The sequence below is a fragment of the Cebus imitator genome, unplaced genomic scaffold (assembly GCF_001604975.1).
Source record: "Cebus imitator isolate Cc_AM_T3 unplaced genomic scaffold, Cebus_imitator-1.0 Scaffold918, whole genome shotgun sequence".
NCBI lineage: Eukaryota > Metazoa > Chordata > Mammalia > Primates > Cebidae > Cebus > Cebus imitator.
The window spans coordinates 103,900-117,949 of NW_016108233.1; the positions used below are offsets into that span (position 1 = coordinate 103,900).

General features: G+C 44.9%; 4 non-coding genes across 4 annotated transcripts; 2 read left to right on the forward strand and 2 right to left on the reverse strand.

The window, feature by feature from the left end:
- Window positions 1-2,436: 2,436 nt before the first annotated feature.
- On the forward strand, window positions 2,437-2,509 carry TRNAF-GAA. The gene has a single exon. It is a non-coding gene; the product is annotated as a tRNA-Phe (tRNA).
- A 2,872-nt stretch (window positions 2,510-5,381) lies between these two features.
- Window positions 5,382-5,455, forward strand: TRNAI-AAU. The gene has a single exon. It is a non-coding gene; the product is annotated as a tRNA-Ile (tRNA).
- Window positions 5,456-7,934: 2,479 nt separating this feature from the next.
- TRNAR-ACG lies at window positions 7,935-8,007 on the reverse strand. The gene has a single exon. It is a non-coding gene; the product is annotated as a tRNA-Arg (tRNA).
- A 2,940-nt stretch (window positions 8,008-10,947) lies between these two features.
- Window positions 10,948-11,020, reverse strand: TRNAV-AAC. Its single transcript has one exon. It is a non-coding gene; the product is annotated as a tRNA-Val (tRNA).
- Window positions 11,021-14,050: the final 3,030 nt, after the last annotated feature.

Below are 14,050 nucleotides of genomic sequence, written 5' to 3' on the forward strand. Positions count from 1 at the left end.
CAGACACACACCACCATGCCCAGCTAATTTTTTGTATTTTTAGTAGAGACGGGGTTTCACCATGTTGACCAGGATGGTCTCGATCTCTTGACCTCGTGATCCACCCGCCTCGGCCTCCTAAAGTGCTGGGATTACAGGCTTGAGCCACCGCGCCCGGCCTCATTTTGTTCTTCTTAACAAGGTCTGCCCTCAGGAGAAACTATTTAACCTCAGCCTAACCTGCTGGAGTTTTATCAGGAGCCCGATAGATGTGTGGGAAGGGAAATAACCAACTCCAGCTCACTCGAGACATCCAGTCCCACCTAAAGTGGGGCAAACCTGGGAAGCGTGTTCAAAGTTCACAGTCCAGAGACACAGGATCACTAACAGACTGAGCCCTACTTGTGGGACTGCAGAATGCTGTCTCCCCCACACCTTGCCACCACATTACTAAAGGCTTGCTCATAGCAGCTCACTTTACCCAGTATAGCAAGTCCTGCTATCAAGAAAAAAGTAGCAATGCACAATAAAAGGCAAAATACACAGTTTAAAGAGACAGAGGAAGCATCAGAACCAGACTCAGATATGACAGGGATGTTGGAATTCTCAGACCAGGAATTTGAAACGAGTGATTAAGATGCTGAGAATAAGATGACAGCATGTAAGAACACATGAGCAATGTAAGTGGAGAGACGGAAATTCTTCTAAGAGCGAGCCAAAAATAGGTGCTAGTGATCAAAAACATCATAACATCAAGACAGTGAAAAACAAGCCACACACTGGAAGAAAATATATGCAAAAAGTACTGTTATTCAAAACACACAAAGAGTTCTTAAAACTCATCAGTAAGAACACAACCCCGTGAAAAAACGGCCGAAGACCTTAACAGTCGCTACACCAAAGAAGATATACAGATGATTAATATGCATATGAAAAGATGCTCCATAGTACATGTTCAGGGAAATTCAAATTTTAAAAAATGAAATAACACAACATACCTATTAAAAGGGCCAAAATCCAGAACACTGCCAATGCCAAGTGCTGGTGAGGGTGTGGGGCAACACCAACTCTCATTTGCTGCTCGTGGAAATGCAAAATGGCACCACCTGTGTGAAAGGCAATTTGGCAGTTTCTTAAAAAGCTAAACATACTTTTACCATAAAATTCAGCAATTGCACTCCTTAATGTTTACCCAAATAATTAAAAAGCTTAAGTCCACAAAAAACCTGCACATGAGTGTTTGTAACAACTTTATTCATAATTTTTCAAAACTTGGAAGCAACCGAGATGTCCTTCAATAGATAAATAGGTGAACAAGCTGTGGTATACCTATACAATGAAATATCGTTCAGTGTCAAAAAGAAGTCAGCCATAAAGTCATTAAAAGACATACAGGAACTTTACATGCATATTGTTAAATGAAAGAAGACAGCCTGAAAAGGCTAAATACTGTAAACTTACAACTGGTATTCTCAGGAAAAGGTTGTAGAGATAGTAAGAAAGATCAGTGGTTGCCAAGGAGCTGGGGAAGCGGAGGTACAAATAGGTGGAACACAGGCTGAGACTACAGACGTAGTCTGTAGAACAGCCAGACCATTCTGGATGATACTGCAGTGGTGAATACATGATGTTATGTGTTGGTCAAAATGCATAGGTTTGTATAATACAAAGAGTAAACCTTAATGTAAACTATGAACTTTAGCTAGTCTCAATACTGTATCAATATTATTTGTTTGTTTTTGAGACACAGTCTCACTCTGTAGCCCAGGCTGGAGTGTGGTGGTGCAATATCACTCAGGAGGCTGAGGCAGGAGAATCCTTTGAACCCAGGAGGCAGATGTTGTGGTGAGCTGAGATCGCACCATTACACTCCAGCCTGGACAACAAGAGCGAGGCTCTGTCTCCAAAAAAAAAGACGAATGCTTCCATCATTTATGTGAGCTTTCAAAGGCTCTTTCAGATTTTTTAAAGAAGCAGATTCTATCTGAGTCAATGTATATAAAGTGTTTTGTTTTGTTTTGTTTTTAATGGCTACATGCGATGAAAGCATTCAGAACAGTGGTTAACTTTGGAGGCGTGCAAAATGAGGAGGGGCATGAGAAAGCCGATTTTGGTTTCCAAACAGGAATATAAATTTGTAGAATGTACCAAGCTGTACATTTAAGACGTATGTAGTTTATGTAATTTATAGAACTCTGTTAGAATAGAACTGAAAGAATAAAAGATTTGAGTGCCAAATTAGAAATTATCCCAGATGGTGGTGTCTTCAATTCTAGGAAGCATCCCATTTCAGCAGGAAGTTTGGAATCACCAAATCCCTATGCCCTTCCAATTAATATTCTAAAGAACCAAATTTGTTTTACTTTCTCTGAAATGCGGCACCCAGAAAGAAAACTAGGAGGGTATTCGTGAAGGGCGATTTGAAAAGAACTTATAAAAAACGTAATGTTGTAGGTGGCCGAAATAGCTCAGTTGGGAGAGCGTTAGACTGAAGATCTAAAGGTCCCTGGTTCAATCCCGGGTTTCGGCAGGTATTTTGGGTTCTTTTGTACATGTCGACCTTGCTAAATTAACACCTGGCCGTGTTAACTGTGAACTGGCCTCGAACGAAACCGTCTACTAATATGTAAGTACACAGTGACATTTATGTAGCAAGCGGTTGCAAGCATTTGCCCTTATCATGAAAAAGGCTCTTGTAAGTCACTTCACAAAACGCAGTTCCATGCCCATTAACGTGTACTCCTGCACAGATTTCAGTAATTCTTTGAGGAGAAGAAAGCAAGTTTATTCACTACCTCATTCAGTGTGCACTTACATGTTATTAAATACGCAAGAATCAGGGCATAAGCACATTTTTTTGGATACAGAGCCTTGGTCTTTCGTCCAGGCTGGAGTGCAGTGGCACAATCTCGGCTCACTGCAACCTCCGCCTTCCCGGTTCAAGCAATTCTCCTACCTCAGCCTACTGAGTAGTTGGGTTTACAGGCATTGATTCAGTGTTTTTCCTGAGGCAGACTTCGATTTAAAAAATATGTTGTTAGTATTGACTCAGTATTTTTCCTGAGGCAGTGTTACATAATTAAAATAACCTAAACTGGAATATAACATAAATATTTTGAAATTATCTTACAAGGCCGGGAGCACTTTGGGAGGCTGAGGCGGGCGGATCACCTGAGGTCACGGCAACATGGTGAAACTCCGTCTCTACTAAAAATACAGAAATTAGACTGGCCTAGTGGTGTGCACCTGTAATCCCAGGAACTTGGAAGGCTGAGGCAGGAGAATCTCTTGAACCCGGGAGGCGGAGGCTGAAGTGAGCCGAGATCATGCTATTGCCCTCCAGCCTGGGCAGAGCAAGACTCTGTCTCAAAAAAAAAAAAAAAAAAAAAAAGAAAGAAAGAAAAAAGAAAAGAAATTATCTTACAAGACACTTGAGGCAGATGTTCTGCTGTGTATCGCCAATAATAGAGGTGAAAAAATTAATGGCATGCTTGATTATGCATAGATTATTTTAGGGAAGATAAAGTAAGAAATTCAGTTGTCTCTGAGGAGGATATAGGGATAGTTAGGATCTAAGATCGAGGGAGATTTGATCATCATTTTACACCATGTGTACAGTTAACGAAGAACAGAAAACCTTGTACTGAATCTTTTGTCTGGAATTACTGCTGGTAACGTTAACACATAATATTTCATTTAAAGGAAGGTAAAGACTAATACGGTTTTGGGACCTTGACTGTATGGGGAAACACAATTGAAGGTGGGGGTGGGGTGAGGAGAACAGGTTTAAATCGTAGGTGTTACCAGCAAAAAATGTGATTCCTCTAGTCTCAGGTGCAGATTTTCTCCAGTAGTATTTGCTTTTGGTTACAAAAGAAAGAGCGAGTGCTCAGGCTTGTGCTGTCAGAGCCGGGACAGCGTGCAAAGCTCTGCCTGCCCACAGGCCTCGGGACAGAGGACAGGAGCATTAGGTTAGCCCCATTTGTCCGAAGGAGGAAAAGAGGGCCATCCTTCCAGCGTTGATGTCATGCATAACAACTTCATTCCCTGGCTGTGGCTTTCCACGTGAACGTCGGAGGTCGTAAACACCCGTCGGAATGTGCAAGGCAGGTCTCAAAAGCCGGAATGAAATTCTCTGAGACGGGTGAGGAGGATGTGTGACTACAGGAACTGTATCAGAGAGTTTGCTTTCGTGTGATTTTTTAGCAAGTAGAATCCTCAGTTCCTGACAACCGGGATAAGAGCTCTTGAAGACGAGGAGAATAAAACATGGAAGAGCCTGGCGGTCCCGGGAGCGGAGGCCGCAGCGAGGCGAGAAGGCGCCGCTGCACTCCAGCCTGGGCGACACGGAGAGACTCCGTCCGTGATGGAATATCTGGAGAGTAACACTAGAATTCCAACACTTGTTCCTCGCGCCAGCGTCAGTTTTAGAATCAACAAAATCGTTACTTGCTGATTCATTTAACTGTTAATATATTCGTTAAAAGTTTTTTAGGTGTCAGTGAACTTGAAAGTTCCCAAAACACAAAGGAAACCCCAGGCTTATGTAGAGAGACAGTTCCTAACGCTGAGATGTCTTCAGCTTGTCTCCAGGTGATACAACCACTAGCCTGACCGAGGATGACAGAGCACATCTAACCTATTCTGGCCTCTTCAACCCGGGCCGAAATCCTTCAGTTCCCTAGAGAGACACACAGCAAGTGCTGTTAAATGAGACTTAATACTTAGCGGGGTGCCACGACAATCTTGCCCTTCTACGAACCTCTGTAGTCCTTTTCTACCACCCTCAAAAAACGTAGCAGATTTACTATGTGATTCTGGTACTGTTGGGCTACCTCAGTTGCCACCCCTGGATATCTTCGCCGATGACATCAATGCTTATGTTTGTGACTCCAGAGGCACTGAGAAGGCGCGGCTCCTTCCCTCAACCCAATTCGCCTTCCTTTCGGCGGCGTTGGCTTGAACCAACTTGAAGACAATAGGTCCTTAAGTTACAAGTCACTAAAGAGAAGTTTGCAACTTGCGATCCAGTACACTGACGTGCCTCTAAAAAGGGAAGGCTGCTGACTCTCATACTGCCTTCGCGTTAGCCCTGCTCTCAAGGAGCGGTGACGTTCAAATATATATAGTTGTCTAAGAACAACAAAAATTAAATAAAAAGAGGAGATTCTCTTCACTCACCGTTGAAAATCCTATTCCACATCCTCTGTCAAAAATTTCTTGGTGGATTTTCTAGTCTGGATCAGAGTTAAAATAGTTTGGACTTCCTTGTTAAAATCGGTGAGAATACTCATAAATGTCTCTTTTGAAGGGGATAAGAAGGAAAAGAGAAGTTCTATTTAGAAAAACAAGTGTCAATGAATTTGTATATGTTTTCCTTTAAAAGAAGGTTATTGCCGTGTGGCCGGTTAGCTCAGTTGGTTAGAGCGTGGTGCTAATAACGCCAAGGTCGCGGGTTCGATCCCCGTACGGGCCACTAGATGAGACGGCCAGGTCATCTCCTTCCTAAAGAGGTGATCGTTTTATTATTCACTGCTGCTCTGAATCCAAAAATAAAGCAAGAAGCTGTTCACTTTTGTTTCCCTTTATTGTAAAAAATAAAAAGAACAGGCCGGGCACGGTGGCGAAAGCCTGTAATCCCAGCACTTTGGGAGGTGTGAGGATCATCTGAAGTCAGAAGTTGGAAACCAGCCTGACCAGCATGGTGAAACCCAGCATCTACTAAAAATTCAAAAATTAACCGGGTCTGGTGGCACGTGCCTGTAATCCCAGCTACTCTTGAAGGGGAGGCAGAAGAAGCGGTTGAATCGGCGGAGGTTGCAGTGAGCCGAGATCATGCCACTGCACTCTAGCCTGGGCAACAGAGCAAGACTCTGTCTCAAAATAAACAAACAACAACAACAACAAACAAATACGGCCGGGTGCGGTGGCTCACGCCTGTAATCCCAACACTTTGGGAGGCCGAGGCGGGCGGATCGCCTGGGGTCAGGAGTTAGAGACCAGCCTAACCAACATGGAGAAACCCCGTCTCTACTGAAAATACAAAACTAGCCAGGCGGGCGCCTGCAATCCCAGCTACTCCGCAGGCTGAGGCAGGAGAATCGCTTGAACCCAGGACGCGGAGGTAGCGGTCGGCTGAGATCGCGCCACTGCACTCCAGCCTGGGCAACAAGAGTGAAACTCCGTCTCAAAACAAACAACAGCAACAACGAAGGATACAAACACTAGGAAGGATGCACTGAAGAAAATCGGGTAGGAGTGGTGTGGCAGCTAGGTGGGTGTGTTTAAGGGAATGGGGAGTTAAGGGGAGATAGGACATTTGCCTGCTTAGTTTTCAGTGAAATATTAGCAGGCAATATATACTTTTTTCATACTCGACGTTCAAAAGGAGGCAATATTATGTTGACGCTTTAAACGCGTTTCAGCAGGGAAAGGGAAGCAGGCTCAGTGCGGCCAGTGATTTGGTGAGAGTGTGGTACTAACAGCAGAAAGATGAAAGGTTTTGTTCCCCGTAACGACTGTGCTTCATTCTTTTTTTCTGATCCCAGGCAGTTTCCAAGGCAAAGAAACACCTACTCCACGTGAGGCTGCCACTGGCTTTCACGGAAAATTTCTCCCCTTCAGCTTAAAGAGCATGGAAGTGAATGCGGTGTTTTAGGAACTGCCCGTTCTCCGTACACCTGTCCGCAGCCCAGCACACCTGGACTACCAGGTCTGTGGTTTCGTTCGTTCACCCTCAGCGCCCCGGACCGCGCCGCTGACAACCGTAAACTCACCTGACAAGCAGAGCGAAGATCCAAGCTGTATATTCAAATGTCGAGCCACACAGTAAGATGATCTTTTGGTTTAGTTTGAGGAATGTTTCTCCGCTGGACTGCGGCTGCCTCCCAGCCTCTCTCTCCTCCACCATCTTCCTCGTCGCTGAGAAAGGAGGTCAGTCTGCTCAGACACCGCCCCAAAGCTTCCACCCTCTTCCTCTGGGGTGCCTGTCTGTCTCTCACTGTCTCTGTCTCTCTGTCTCTCTGTGTCTGTCTCTCCCCCCCCACCCCCCCGGCCATTCTCCTGTCTCCTATTTCTCCAGGATGGCAGGGCTGAGGAAAAGTGGTGGGGACCTGGGAGGAGGGGAAGCGGCCAGTGGCGGGGGTGGGAGATGGGAGTTGGGGTAGAGGGGCGATGTTGAGGCTGAGTTGGGTCGGTCGACTTCAGGGTTGAGCTCTGTGTAGGAGCCCAACTGAGGAAAAGGGTAGCTTGCATCCCGCATCCCCACAGCCCTGCCTTTATTGATTCAACGTTTCTTTAGATAGTCCCTTTCTTTTTGACAGTAGTCATGCCCAGGGAAAGAGCTGTGTGCGCCTCAGAGACGCCAGGAGTGAGGAAAAAAATTCTAATGAAGAAGATTCACGTGGGAAAAAAAAAAAATTTTTTTAAGCTTCTTCGATTTTAAAGCCATCTTTGTAATAGTCTTTTTCAACCAGCTCCTTTCTCACGTTGAAAAAGACGAAAAAGCCAGGCGCGGTGGCTCAAGCCTGTAATCCCAGCACTTTGGGAGGCCGAGGCGGGTAGATCACGAGGTCAAGAAATCGAGACCATCCTGGTCAACATGGTGAAACCCCGTCTCTACTAAAAATACAAAAAATTAGCTGGGCATGGTGGTGCGTGCCTGTAATCCCAGCTACTCAGGAGGCTGAGGCAGGAGAATTGCCTGAACCCAGGAGGCGGAGGTTGCGGTGAGCCGAGATCGCGCCATTGCACTCCAGCCTGGGTAACATGAGTGAAACTCCGCCTCAAAGAAAAAAAAAAAAAAAAAGAAAAAGACGAAAAGTAGAAATAAAATCTTGTAGATTTGGCTCCTTTGACGCTTGTCTCTTCCACATTCAAATGACAGCCCCACTCTGGAAAAGTACATTTACAAGATTGTCAATATGGCTTTCAAGAAGGAAAAGGGTGAGCACCATCGAGCCAGCCAGGAGTCGAACCTAGAATCTTCTGATCCGTAGTCAGACGCGTTATCCATTGCGCCACTGGCCCGTGCCCGTATGATTGCCCTAAATATTACTAATTTCATAACTATGCAGTATTGTATTACTGGGGGCAGAAAAAGATCATTGCTTCTTTATTGAGGTAGGAATTAAAACCCCAAACCACACGAATTCCAGGAATGCATGTTTTCTTTTGTGATTTGTTTGCATAACAGACATTCGCATAAAGTGTCATTATTGAAAATAATGAGCAATTTTCATCTTGGAAACATTATATATGCGCTAAGATGAATGTCTTTCCTTCAAAGCACTGTGTTTCCTTCAAACACAGTTGCTGTTTCTACCTTCTTTTTGCTGCGTGTGCGTACTTTTGAGCTTTCTGTTACTTATTTTTCAGGCCAATCAGCTGCTATTACCTGAATTTCATTTTTTATATACCTACATTGGGCACTAATGATGTATGTGGATCAGTAATGAGCAATCTTTATTATTTTAAATTTCCATATTGCAAAAAAATTAAGTGCTTTGTTATACATTTCTGGAGGCATTAGTGATAGTTTTCCCCTCTTGTCCAAAAGGAAAAAACAAGTACCCACTCACTTTGGATAAATTTATTGTAAAATGGTATTATAACTCAAAGTAGCAGATAAGGACACTAAGATTTACCAAGGAGTCAAGAATTCAGGAAAGTACACGTTTTTAAGAATCACATTTGACATTGAAACTTAGAAACTAGGAACTTTACTTGCAAAGCTGTTCAAAGTAGGCAAACTTGTGGAAAATGAGGACGTGCTTATAAGGAGACAAAGTTTCGTAAGGGTTTTTTTTTTTTTTAAGATGGGGTTTCACCATGTTGGCCAGGCTGGTCTTGAACTCCTGAACTCAGGTGATCCACCCACCTCAACCTCCCAAAGTGCTGGGATTACAGGCGTATATATATATATATATATATATATATACACACACATATACAAACACGGGGTTTCACCATGTCGGCCAGGATGGTCTTGAACTCCCGACCTCAGGTGAGAATGCTTTAAGAAAGCTGTCATACCATTAATCTAAAAGTGAAATCGCATTCCTCTTAATCTCCGTGTGGCATCTGTCTTGTCTTTGCCATTTTGATTAGATGTAAGACAACCAATATTTTCTTTTTCTTTGAGACAGAGTCTCACTCTGTCGCCCAGGCTGGCATGCAGTGGCGCGGTGGATCACCTGAGGTCAAGAGTTCGAAACCAGCCTGACTAACATGGAGAAACCCAGTCTCTACTAAATATACAAAATTAGTCGGGCGTGGTGGCACATGCGTGTAATCCCAGCTACTTGGGAGGCTGAGGCAGGAGAATCGCTTGAACCCGAGAGACTGAGGATGCAATGAGCCGAGAATGTGCCCTTGCACCCCAGCATGGGCAACAAGAGTGAAACTTCGTTTCAGGAAATAACCAGAATCAGATCTGGTGTGAGTTAACTTCTAAGAAAGACAGTTAAATTTTCCTCCAATAAGTTTGAAAGAATCCATGTATCAGAAGGATCATAAGAGTTCTCTTAGTGCACTAGGGGTAGGGGATGGCGATCCACTCTCGGGTAGTCACTTGTTGCAGGGCAAGGGTGTTAACTGAGTTTTACACTAGGAGGGAAAATGAGGAAATAATCTCTCTGAATGTAGGTTAGGAAAATGGAAATGCCCTCCTACTGTATGTCTATCCCAGAAGAAAAACTGTCCTGAAGTTCGCGATTTTCTTACCAAAATAGACCACGAAACATAAAGTTGCTAAACTTTTAACCCTTTCCTTTTTCTTTCTTATTTCCGAGAAATCTGGCAAGCGGCGTAAACACTAAGCTGATTCCAGAAATGGTCCGGTTCCCTCCCTTCACTCAGAACTGTTTCCTCCTGCTGGGAACTCACTTCAAACCTAGCTGAACGCTCCGTGCTGAGTCCTGGGAGAAGGTCGCGTTTGTAGGGAAGGCTCCTGGCAGGGAGCAAGGCCGGGAATCCATCCACGGAGCACAAAGTCGCGCTCCCAATTCCCACTGGGAGGAACACACTGGAAGTGAAATGTCTAAGGTTAAGCCCCGCTGAGAATGGAGTCCCAGAGGATCTTCTCGGGTGGTTGAAACGTTGGGGGGAAAGGCAGTAGCGAAAATCCAAGAGTCTAGTAGTCCAATACAGATTGTCTTTATTTATTTATTTATTTATTTATTTTTAGACAATGTCTCTCTCTGTCGCCCAGGCTGGAGTGCAGTGCTGCGATCTTGGCTCACTGCAATCTCCGCCTCCCGAGTTCAAGGAATGCCCTGCCTCAGGCTTCCCAGTAGCTGGGATTATAGGCAACTGCCACCACGCCCGGCTAGTATTTTTAACAGAGACGGGTTTCACTATCTTGGCCAGGCTGGTCTTGAACTCCTGACCTCGTGGTCCACCCACCTCGGCCTCCCAAAGTGCTGGGATTACAGGCGTGAGCCACCAAGGCCGTCCGGGAATATCTTCTTTACCCATCTCTCCTCACAACTCTTCCTCCTCGTCCACACTTGATGCGTTTTAGAAACACTGTGCGGCACTAACAGTACTGATAGCACTACTGCTAGTAATTGCCGGAGACGTCTGCTATCTGTTAATTGACACTCAGCGGTGGCAGCTGAGGAATTTCGAATTGCGGAAAACCCTCAAATTAAGTTCTCAGGATTCCAAGGAAGCCAGTCTCACCTGAGAGGCGTAGGCAGCGTCCTGGGCCGGGAGTCTCCTGGGATTGACACCTCCTGGGGTTCTGAAGCCCAGAAGAGGAAGGAAAGGGACCAGAAACTTACTGGGGCGAGAGGTGGTGGGGTAACACAGGATTCAGTGCCAGTGGAATCCGAAATCTCATTTCAGACTGTTCGACCACAACTCAAACTCAGAATTGTGTATTTTTAAAGTCCGGTACCGCAAACGGGTTTGTCTGTAAGAGGGAATAGAAACTAAATAGCAACAAAAAATCAGGACACCTCCACGTGTTTCCGCCCGGTTTTGAACCGGGGACCTTTCGCGTGTTAGGCGAACGTGATAACCACTACACTACGGAAACCCCTACTCATGGGAGCCCTCCTTTCAAATATAGAAGTATATCTTCCCTGATGCTCTAAGAAATTTTGCATTTTTCTTTTCTTTGTAGAAAAATTTCCAGTTGTAGTATTTGTCTTTCCCCTCACTTTCCCCATTTATTGAACGTCAATATCACGTACCGATGACAGATACAAGCAAAAATGCATTAACCAAAGATATCTACTATATTGTCCAGAGTGTTTAGAGCAGCCTGTTCACAATAGACCAAAAAACTGGACGCTGGCAGCAGTGGGTCATGTCTGTAATGTGAGCACTTTGGGAGGCCGAGGAGGGCGGATCACCTGAGGTCGGAGTTCGAGACCGGCCTGACCAACACCGAGAAACCCCATTTCTACTAAAACTACCAAAAAAAAAAAAAAAAAAAAATAGCCGGACGTGCTACTTGGGATGCTGAAGCAAGAGAATCGCTTGAACCCGGGAGGCGAAGGTTGTGGTGAGCCGAGATCGCCCCCATTGCACTCCAGTCTAGGCGAAACTCCGTCCCAGTGCCCATCAAGGAAGACATCCTAGAGGAAACGACCCCAGATCTGAGACTTGATAGATAAGAGGGTTAGAAAGCAGGTTCTGAGAGACATTCTTCAAAGAAAAAAAACGGGGGCGGGGGAAAGAAAGCAGGTTTCCCCCACCCTCGGAGGTCTTAGACGAAGAAAGGGACTTTTGCATTAGGAGTGGTCATAATCTTGGGGGAGGAAATCCAGGGATTTGAAGCAGTGCTCGGAATGAGATTAGCCTAAAGGGGAAAAACGGGCTTAAACAGGGAAGAAGGGAGGTGTCTCCAAAAGAAGGGACCATATATTTTAATCTGAATGTGATGAGAGAAATTGGAGAGGTTGGTGACTAATCGTTAATTCTTGGAACGTAGATGTCATCAAGCGAAGAGTTTTGGTTTGTTGGTTTTCTAAAACATTTATTAACATGTACTGGTCAATGGACAAATTTGTCATCAACTCAAAAATTTAATTCCATCAACAAATGCCAACAAAAGAAAACTATAACTGCTCACATTATATTAAAATGGCTGAAACCAAAGATTTAAAAAATCTTAGGGAGGCTGAGGCAGGCGGATCACTTGGGTTCAGGAGTTGGAGACTAGCCTGGCCAGCATGGTGAAACCCTGTCTCTACTAAATTAAAATGATTGGCTCCGCAATTGTGACAAGATGTAAATATCAGTCCTGAATAGTGGCAAGATTCTTGAGATTTTTTTCATGTGTGATCATGGTTCAGATTTTTTTCGTGTGTGAACAAGGCTCAGAGAACTTAAAACAATCTGTGACTGTTGGACATTCCTAAGTTTGATGTGTCGCTTGTGTGGAATTGTGGACACAGCCTTAGCATTAAACAGCCTTAACAAAGAGAAGAAGGTACTATAGAGGATAACAAGAACAGTGGACTCCAGAAAACTTCCGCTGAGTCGGCTGAATAACAATGTTTAGACGTCGTTTTCTGTAGTGCAGTTAACAAGTTCGACTCACACGCCTAAAGTTCCCCGGTTGGATACCAGATGGAAATGCCTCCTGAGACTATTTCTCATTCCCGACATTTTCCGTCATCGTCATGCCATACATCTCACCTTTTGAGGAATATTCAATCAATTCATTAAAGTTTATTCAGCGCCAGCTCGGGGGCAGTGGCTCACACCTGTAATCCCAGTATTTTGGGAGGCGGAGGCGGGCTGATTACCTGAGGTCAGGAGTTTGAAACGAGCCTGGCCAACATGGTGAAACCCGGTCTCCACTAACAGTACAAAAATGCCGGGCGCGGTAGCTCACGCCTGTAACTCCAGCACTTTGGGAGGCCGAGGTAGGCGGATCAGGAGGTCAAGAGATCGAGACCATCCCGGCCAACATGATGAAACCCCATCTCTACTAAAAATACAAAAAATTAGCTAGGCGTGGTGGCGCGCGCCTGTAGTCCCAGCTGCTCCGGAGGCTGAGGCAAGAGAATCACTTGCACCCGGGAGACGGAAGTTGCAGTGAGCCAAGATCGCGCCGTTGCACTCCAGCCTGGCGACAGAGCGAGATTCCATCTCAAGAAATAAAGTTTATTCAGTGCTCAATGTCAGGATTTAACACCTGGACATGAAGAAGAAAGAACCACATAGCTAGTTTAAGGCAACACAAGGCTTACGTTAAGAGCACACAAGGCCGCGCGCAGTGGCTCACGCCTGTAATCCCAGCACTTTAGGAGGCCGAGGTGGGAGGATCACCTGAGGTCAGGAGTTGAAGACCAGCCTGGCCAAGACGGTGAAACACTGTCTCTACTAAAAGAACAAAAAAAAAAAAAGAAAGAAAGAAAGAAAAGAAAAGAAATTACCCTGATATGGTGGCGGGCGCCTGTAATCCCAGCTACTTGGAAGGCTAGGGCAGAGAATTGCTTGAAACCAGGAGGCGGAGGTTGCAGTGAGCCAAGATGGCGCCACTACACTGCAGCCTGAGTGACAGAGCTAGACTCTGTCTCAAACACACACACACACACACACGCACGCACACGCACGCGCGCGCGCGGAGCTGTCCATTTAGGTGGCAATTTGCCCTTAAAGGAGGCTCTGAATAAAGAATACGTACCCGTATATGTGAGTAAAGATTGACATATACTTATGTCTTAGAATACCCAAAGAAACAGAGCAATTAAGACAGAAACAGCTTACCTTCAAGGTTTGATGTCTTATGTACAAATCTGCCTAGAAAAAACTTCAAGACTTCAAATATCAAAAAGCACTTCTCCCTGGCCTCTAGTCTGTTAACAGTTTATCAATTTTGTCAATAATAATTCCTTTTTTAAGATGATATAATAGATTCTTCTTTTCAGAAACTTTGGTGATATCCTAAGTCCAGAATCATTCAAAGAGGAAGAATAGCTATTACGGTGATCAATTTAAAGTTTAAGGCTGGGCATGGTGGCTCACTCCTGTAATCCCCGAACTTTGGGAGGCTGAGGTGGGCGAATCACCTGAGGTCAGGAGTTTGAGACCAGCCTGACCAACATGGAGG